The 9,398-nt window shown below is 40.8% G+C and overlaps 1 pseudogene; it reads right to left on the reverse strand.

The window, feature by feature from the left end:
- Positions 1-991: 991 nt before the first annotated feature.
- LOC127490893 (U2 spliceosomal RNA) lies at positions 992-1,080 on the reverse strand (annotated as a pseudogene).
- Between the last annotated feature and the right edge of the window lie 8,318 nt (positions 1,081-9,398).

Genomic DNA, 9,398 nt, shown 5'->3' on the forward strand with positions numbered 1-9,398 from the left:
GTTAGTCAGGGGTTATGGTATCTCCCTGGGAGGTGCCCATCACCAGCATTTCTCACTTGTCCCCAACTCAAGGCAAGAGCAATAGAGAAGTCAGGGGCTCTTTTTTTTCCCTATCAGCTACATCTTGAGCTCATATCACACCAGCTAACACAGAGGGCAATGACTCCCTGCTAGGACAGGCAAACTGAAGACACCAGAGGCTACTGTGTTGGCAATGGCTGGCTTGTGAAGAAGTGTCATTCTGAGAAAGTGAGCCCTTCCCCAGGTCTGAAGAGGCTCAAAGATGCTACCAGGGAGACATGCAGGCCTTTAAGAAAGAGAGCTCTGGTGCTTTCCCCAAATAACTGAGTTTATGTGGAGGAAGTTCAAACCTACTGACACTCTTGAAAACAGCAGAGGTTCGGGCTGTCAGCAATTAGAAGGACGTTAGTAATGCTATGTTGCCAATAAGTTAAATCATGTGCAGCTCATTTCTCAAAGATATCCATAGAAATGGAAAGCTAGTAATAATCATCCTGGGTCTAGAATAACCTTCCAGCCAAGTTTTCAAAAACTACCCTAGCAAAGGGCAAAAAGTTTAACTGAGAAGACTATGGAGTAATTGACACCCCAGAACATTGTTGAAAAGATGTATAAACCAGCAGTTAGTTGAGCTATTAGCTGAGTGTTATGGTTTGTGGACTCAAAACTTATGTAGGAATTTAAACTCCAGTATGAGATATTACATATTGGGACCACTCTTCAAAGAGTTTATTAGGGCTCTCTCCTTAAGAATGGATGAATTTATTCAGATGATTAATGGATTTATAGGATAATCAGTTATTTTGAGAATGGTTGTGCTGCAAATGCCAATTAGGCTATGTCTCTTGAGTATTCTGGTCATTTGGGGATTAAACTCAGAAATTGGAAAATTATTTTTTCTTCCTCGCTCCCTCTCTCTGCCTTTCAAAGAAATAAACAAATAATCTTTTTTTAAAAGACACAGAACACAAAAGAGTTAAATAATAGACACATTCAACTATATTAAACTGATAAGAACAGATACTACACTTAATCTTAGCCAAAAGGCCGAGAAGCGATACATTCAACTATGTTAATACTAACACTAAATGTGAGTGGATTACATCAACAAACAAGAGGCAGAAATTGCCAGATTGGGTAAAAAGCATTATCTTACTATAGGCTTTGTTTATTTAATTTTAATTACTTTAGAAAAAGTAGATGACTAAAGAAAAATGAGACTACTCTTGAATGAAATGTTGGGCAACTGCTTACTGAGAGGTGCACATATTTTTGAGTGCCGGTTTCTATATCCTCAAGATTCAAATTTGAAGTTCAGTAAAATTGTAGGCAACTGCATCTCAAGTCTTTATGTTTCTCAGCAAATGTTTAAGCTGCATTTAATTGCAGCACACATGCAAAATTTTCTGTCTTGAGTAAAATTAGGTAAAGTTAATGGTGTTAAATTTTTCTGTACTTTATTTCCTAGGCAGATTTGAGCTATGGGGCATAGTATGCAAGAAACAGCCCAAGAGAAAAACCAGCAGACAGAAATTCACATAAAATGAAAGTGAATGGGCCTCTCAACTTCTGAAAGGCAAATGAAGAATCCCACACACTACTTCTCTGGGAAAATAACTATAATTATTGAAAATTATAGGGGAATGATTACTGTTCCAAGAGAATTCAGGAAAAAGAGAAACATTGATAACAATCTTCTAAATCTCATCAAGAACAGTTAGAGATTGTGAGATTGATCTATGACCTATTCACACTGCAACAAATCCCCATCAATTCAGTGTGACAAAAGGTCTTTTCTGGTCAATGCAACAAAGAGCATGGGGATTCTACTGTCAAGAGCAACTGGGGGGCTGGGGCTATGGTGCAGCGGGTTACACCCTGGCCTGAGGTGCTGGCATCCCATATGGGCACCGGTTTGAGACCCGGCTGCTCCACTTCCAAACCAACTCTCTGCAATGGCCTGGGAAAGCAGTAGATGGCCTAAGACCTTGGATCCCTGCACCCGCATGGGAGACCTGGAGGAAGATCCTGGTTCCTGGCTTCGGATCTGCGCAGCTCCATCCATCACGGCTAATTGGGGAGTGAACCATCAGATGGAAGACCTCTCTCTCTGTCTCTCTCTCTCTTTCTGCCTCTCTTTCTCTCTCCTTGTAACTCTTTTGAATAAATAAATAAATCTTTTAAAAAAAAGAGCAATTGCAAGACCAGTGGCTCCCTTCTTGTACCCAAAGCAGAAGCTTGAGCCCAGGAGCAGTAGGTGAGAATCCTTGGGACTGGTCACTCTCCTTTCAGTCTCCTCATGGTGTTGAGGTTCCACATCAGTAGAGGCAACCCATGAAGAACAAAGACCAGTGCCCTTCCCTGCATTCTACTCATAAAGGTGTATGTTACCCAGAGAGAAATGAGCCACTCTCCCATCACCCTAGTACCAGAGCAGTGGCAGTTATTTTGCCTGCCGACAGAGGCAGGCTGTGGTAACAGAGAGCTCTGAAGCTTTCTCAGAGGAACCAACTTAATTTGCAGAAGTACATGTGGAAACTCAAGTCTCCACATGATGTTCAAATACCATAGACATTTTGAAAGTAAGAGATTAAGAGGGAGCTGCTAGTTCCATGAAAGCACCATGCTAAACCACAGTAGTTAGCAGTTCACCAAGGAGAACCAGGGGCGGAGACAGGCAAGAAGAACCCTCATGGGATGAGGGTAAGCTTTAGAAACTAGCCCAAAAACAGCCATTGCAAAGAAGCTTGAATCTAATTGGATCAGACTGTGGAGCAATTTATGCCTTGGCATTGTTGAAAATGACAGAGCAGACAGACAGCAGTCAAGAAGGCTAATGGGAGCTCTCTGTCTGTCTCTTTACCTTTCAATTAATTAATTAAAAAGAAATCAGTACCCTAGCTAAGGCATAACCTAATAAACAGGTGAAGAAAACAGATGTAAAGGTACAAACAAGACAAGACAGCCAAGAAAAGAAATAAACCAAAACAAGAAAATATCTTTTGTGAATAAAGTCTCAAAATCCTCAACAAAAATAATAGAAATGTGTTCAGCAAAGTGTGAGAAAACATGTATTTTGACCAAGTAGGATTTATCCCAGGACTGCAAGTGGTTTAATATCCAAACATCAATGGCTATAATATCAATAGAACAAAGAATAAAACCACAAGTCATCTCCGTTGATGCCAGAGTTGATTCTAGAAAAGCACTTGATAAAGTCCAGCGCTAATTAGGAGAGAAAAGAGTGTCTTCAAGCTGTTAAAGGGCTTCTATGGAAAACACAGCTGATGTCATATAGGTGGTAAGTTAATCACAGGGTGTCAATGGCGAATGACAAAAAACCACCTCTTTTTTTTTCTTTTTTTTTTTTAACTTTTATTTAATGAATATAAATTTCCAAACTACGATTTATGGATTACAATGGCTTCCCCCCCATACCGTCCCTCCCACCCACAACCCTCCCCTTTCCCACTCCCTCTCCCCTTTCATTCACATCAAGATTCATTTTCGATTATCTTAATATACAGAAGATCAGCTTAGTATACATTAAGTAAGGATTTCAACAGTTTGCTCCCACACAGAAACATAAAGTGAAAAATAATAGATGATTTTTTTAAATGATGATGAAATCAGATCAGACCTATTGTCATGTTTAATCCCAGTGAGAGTCAAGTTGGGAGTTGATAATTTCTTTTTTTTTTTTTTTTTTGCAGAGGATCAGTTTAGTATGCATTAAGTAAAGATTTCAACAGTTTGCACCCCCATAGAAACACAAAGTGAAATATATTGTTTGAGTACTCGTTATAGCATTAAATCTCAATGCACAGCACATTAAGGACAGAGATCCTACATGAGGAGTAAGTGCACAGTGACTCCTGTTGTTGACTTTACCAATTGACACTCCTGTCTATGGCATCAGTAATCTCCCTCTGCTCCAGTCATGAGTTTCCAAGGCTATGGAAGCCCTCTGAGTTCTCCGATTCTTATCTTGTTTAGACAAGGTCATAGTCAAAGTGGAGGTTCTCTCCTCCCTTCAGAGAAAGGTACCTCCTTCTTTGAAGACCTGTTCTTTCCACTGGGATCTCACTCACAGAGATCTTTTGCCAGAGTGTCTTGGCTTTCCATGCCTGAAATACTCTCATGGGCTTTTCAACCGGATCCGAATGCCTTTAGGGCTGATTCTGAGGCCAGAGTGCTATTTAGGACATCTGTCATTCTATGAGTCTGCTGAGTATCTCACTTCCCATGTTGGATCACTCTCCCCTTTATTTATTCTGTCGGTTAGTGTTAGCAGGTACTAGACTTGTTTATGTGCTCCCTTTGACTCTTAGTCCTTTCATTATGATCAATTGTGAACTGAAATTGATCACTTGGAATAGTGAGATGGCATTGGTACATGCCACCTTGATGGGATTGAATTGGAATCCCCTGGTATGTTTCTAACTCTACCATTTGGGGCAAGTCAGCTTGAGCATGTCCCAAATTATACATCTCTTCCCTCTCTTATTTTTTGTGAAGTTTTTGCTCCATATTTAACACTTAAATTTCCTATTTATTATTGTCTAAAGATCTATCTTATTTATTTGAAAGGAAGCACGTGAGAGAGAGACAGAGAGAGAGAGAGAGTCCATTCACAAATTCACTCCCCATTAGCTGTAATGGCCATGGCTGCATCAGGCAGAGTCCAGGAGCCAGAGCTTTGTTTGGGTGTCTCATCTGGGAGTATGGGCCAAAGCATTTGGGCTGTCTTCCACTGCTTTTCTAGGCACATTAGCAGGGAGCTGGATCTGGATGAAGCAGCTGGAACTTGGATGCCAGTATTGCAGATGGTGGCTTAATCTGCTGCATCAAAATTCTGGCCCTCAATTTTTTTTTTCTATAAGTGATAGCACGAATTTTGTCCATTCTTTTTTCTTTCTGTCAGAACATAAAACTGAAAAAGTGGCATCTAGCTTAGCAATCAAGATAGCCATGTTTCACATCAGAGATCCCAGATTCAATTCCCAGCTCCTGACTCCAGATTCCTGCCGATGTAGATCCTGAGAAGCAGTGATGACAGCTCAAGTAACTTCAGTGATCATCACTCAAGGAGTGATGACAGCCCCAACTCACTCACGTAGGAGACCTGGATTCAGTTCTTGGTTCCTGGCTTCAGCCTGGTGCAGCCCTGGATGTAGCAGGCATTTGGCAAATGAATAAGAGATGGGAGATCTCCCTGTCTCACTGTCTCTCTCTCTCTCTGCATCCCAGATACATTAATTTAAAAAGCTTTAAAAAGAACTTTAATCTATATCTTATTCTCTGTTTAGTGTAATACTTGCTGAGGTATAATTTACCACCTTTACCAGTGAAAAGCACTGATCCTAAGTATACCATGAAATAGACTTTGAGAAATACATATATGTAGGAAAAACCACACCCAGATCAAAATAAAGAACACTTCCAATTTCCCAGGAAGCTACATCCTGCTTTTTTCCATCAACTCCTCACCCCTCTACAGAAGTGACTATTGTCAATGAATTGGCTTTCCATGTTGCACATACAATGTTCTATTTTCTGCTTGGCTTCTTTCACTCAGAAAACTGGAGATTCATACGTGTTAAAGTTTTCATATATCATGGTCCTTTTTCATGGCTGTGCAGTATTCTGTTGTATGGATATACTGTAATTTATCCATCTGCATACAGATGAGTATTTAAGATGTTCTCATGTTTTAAAAAATCAACTTTATTGACATAACTTTTATATGATCAATACTCTCTTTTAAGTGCATGTTTTTATAAATTTTCATTATGTGTGTGCATGTATGTGCATGATGTAGGTATGTGGTATGTGTGGAGAGTGTGTGTATGATGTGAGGGCATGTGTGTGTGGTGTGTATGTGTGGGTAGTGTATAATCTAGATTCAGAAAGTTCCATCATCCTAGAGAATTCCTTCATTTCCTATCCAGCCTATCCCCGATAAACAATGAGATGTTTTCAGTTCTGTCACTGTAAGCTGCTCTGTTTCACATGACTACAATACTATAGTAGTCACTCGTGTATGTGTGTGTGTGTGTGTGTGTGTGATATTGCTTCTTTGAACTAGTATGCGTTTAAAATTTATTTATTTGAATGAGAGAGATAAAGATATAGAGGTAGATAATGATCGATTGATTGATTTTTCCACTCACTGGTTCACTGTCCAAATTCCTATAACAGCCACAGCTCACCTAAGCTTAAACAAGGAGGCTGGGCCGGCGCCGCAGCTCACTAGACTAATCCTCCACCTGTGGTGCCGGCACCCCGGGTTCTAGTCCCAGTCGGGGCACCAGATTCTGTCCTAGTTGCCCCTCTTCCAGTCCAGCTCTCTGCTGTGGCCCGGGAAGGCAGTGGAGGATGGCCAAAGTGCTTGGGCCCTGCACCTGCATGGGAGACCAGGAGGAAGAACCTGGCTCCTGGCTTCGGATTGGTGCAGCGCCGGCCATGGCGGCCATTTTGGGGGTGAACCAATGGAAGGAAGACCTTTCTCTCTGTCTCTCTCTCTCACTGTCTAACTCTGCCTGTCAACAACAACAACAACAACAAAACAAAAACAAGGAGGCTGGAACTCAATCCAGGTCTTCCACTTGGAAGCTGGAATTGCAAAAATAGTCAGGACTTGAATATAGGCGCTCTGATATGGGATGTGGGCATCCCAAGTGGTGTCTTTTTCTCTTTAACTTTTATTTAATAAATATAAATTTCCAAAGTACAGCTTTTGGATTACAGTGGCTTCCCCCCCCCATAATTTCCCTCCCACTCGCACCCCTCCCATCTCCTGCTCCCTCTCCCATCCCATTCACATCAAGATTCATTTTTAATTATCTTTATATACAGAAGATCAATTTAGAGTATATTAAGCAAAGATTTCAAGTTTGCACCCACACAGAAACACAAAGTGTAAAGTACTTTTTGAGTACTAGTTATACCGTTGATTCACATAGTACAACACATTAAGGACAGAGATCCTACATGGGGAATAAGTGCACAGTGACTCCTGTTGTGTAGTATCTGTCCTGTTGTTGACTTAACAATTGACACTCTTGTTTATGGCATCAGTAATCACCCTAGGCTCTTGTCACGAGTTGCCAAGGCTATGGAAGCCTTTTGAGTTTGCCAACTCCGATGTTATTTAGACAAGGTCATAGTCAAAGTGGAAGTTCTCTCCTCCCTTCAGAGAAAGGCACCTCCTTCTTTGATGGCCCGTTCTTTCCACTGGGATCTCACTTGCAGAGATCAGAGATCTTTCATTTAGTTTTTTTTTTTTTTTTTTTTTTTTGCCAAAGTGTGTCTTGGCTTTCCATGCTTAAAATACTCTCATGGTTTTTTAGCCAGATCTGAATGACTTAGGGCTGATTCTGAGGCCCGAGTGCTGTTTGGGACGTCTGCCATTCTATGAGTCTGCTGTGTATCCCGCTTCCCATGTTGGATCATTCTTTCCTTTTAATTCTATCAGTTAATATTAGCAGACACTAGTCTTGTTTATGTGATCCCGTTGACTCTTAATCCTATCATTATGATCAATTGTGAACTGAAATTGATCACTTTGACTAGTGAGATGGCATTGGTACATGCCACCTTGATGGGATTGAATTGGAATCTCCAGGCACATTTCTAACTCTACTGTTTGGGGCAAGTCCGACTAAGCATGCGCCAAACTGTACATCTCCTTCCTCTCTTCTTCCCACTCTTATATTTAACAGGGATCACTTTTCAGTTAAATTTAAACACCTAAGAATAATTGTGTGTTGGCTGGCACCGAGGCTCAATAGGCTAATCCTCCACCTTGCGGCGCCAGCACACCGGGTTCTAGTCCTGGTCAGGGTGCCGGAATCTTTCCCGGTTGCTCCTCTTCCAGGCCAGCTTTCTGCTGTGGCCCGGGAAGGCAGTGGAGGATGGCCCAAGTGCTTGGGCCCTGCACCCCATGGGAGACCAGGAGAAGCACCTGGCTCCTGCCTTCGTTCAGTGTGGTGCACCGGCCACAGTGCGCCAGCCGTGGCGGCCATTGGAGGGTGAACCAACGGCAAAGGAAGACCTTTCTTTCTGTCTCTCTCTCTCACTATCCACTCTGCCTGTCAAAAAAAAAAAAAAAAAAGAATAATTGTGTGTTAATTAAAGAGTTCAACCAATAGTATTAAATAGAACAAAAAAATACTAAATACTAAAAGGGATAAAGTATTAAGTTGTTCCTCGACAGTCAGGACAAGAGCCGATCAGTCATTGTTTCTCATAGTGTCCATTTCACTTCAACAGGTTTCCTTTTTGGTGCTTGGTTAGTTGTCAGAGATCAGGGAGAACATGTGAAATTTGTCCATTTGGGACTGGCTTATTTCACTCAGCATGATGTTTTCCAGATTCCTCCATCTTGTTGCAAATGACTGGATTTCATTGTTTTTGACTGCTGTATAGTATTCTATAGAGTACATATCACACAATTTCTTTATCTAGTCTACTGTTGATGGGCATTTAGGTTGATTCCAGGTCTTAGCTATCGTGAATTGAGCTGCAATAAACATTAAGATGCAGACAGCTCTTTTATTTGCCAATTTAATTTCATTTGGGTAAATTCCAAGGAGTGGGATGGCTGGGTTGTATGGTAGGGTTATATTCAGGTTTCTGAGGAATCTCCAAACTGATATGGGGAAAAAGGCACACTAACCCACTGTTGTTGGGGATACAAACTATTAAAGCCACTACGGAAGTCAGTTTGGAGATTCCAAGTGGTGTCTTAATTGCTGTGCCAAAAGCCTGCTTGTTTGGTTATTTTAAATATATTTTTATTTTCAGCATATTTTTTGAGATTCATCCATGTTTCTGTATGTTTGTTTCTGTTTGCTAGTTAGTAGTTTTTTATTGTATGGATTCAAAAGTTTGTCTGAAAATAAAATTAAAAATAGATTTAGGGAGCAGGCTTTTGGCCTAACAGTTAAGACAGTTGGTTGTCTCCCACATCAGAGTACCTGAGTTCAATTATTGGCTCTTTGTCTTGATTCCAGGTCTCAATAATGAAGATTTTGAAAAGGTGCTGGTGGTGGCTCAAGTGCTCTCCATATAGGAGGTCTGGATTGAGCCCCTGGCTCCTGGCTTTGACCTGGTGCAGTGTTTCCATAATGGGCATTTGGGAGTGCAGCAGCTGATGAGCTTCTCTCTCCCTATTTGTTTCTCTGCTTCTCAAATGAAAAAATAATAAACATATAAGTTCATTTTGATGCAAAAATTTTAAAATCTATACATAGTTTTTTCAGATTATACATTTCCCATGAACTTTTTGAAGATCCCACTTACCATACAATGTTTACCTCTTGATACATAAGTGGATGTTTTTTCAATTTGAAGCAATCATAAATAAAGATGTT

This window comes from Oryctolagus cuniculus, chromosome 6 (assembly GCF_051225735.1).
Source record: "Oryctolagus cuniculus isolate XC-2025 breed Fujian yellow rabbit chromosome 6, ASM5122573v1, whole genome shotgun sequence".
Taxonomy (NCBI): domain Eukaryota; kingdom Metazoa; phylum Chordata; class Mammalia; order Lagomorpha; family Leporidae; genus Oryctolagus; species Oryctolagus cuniculus.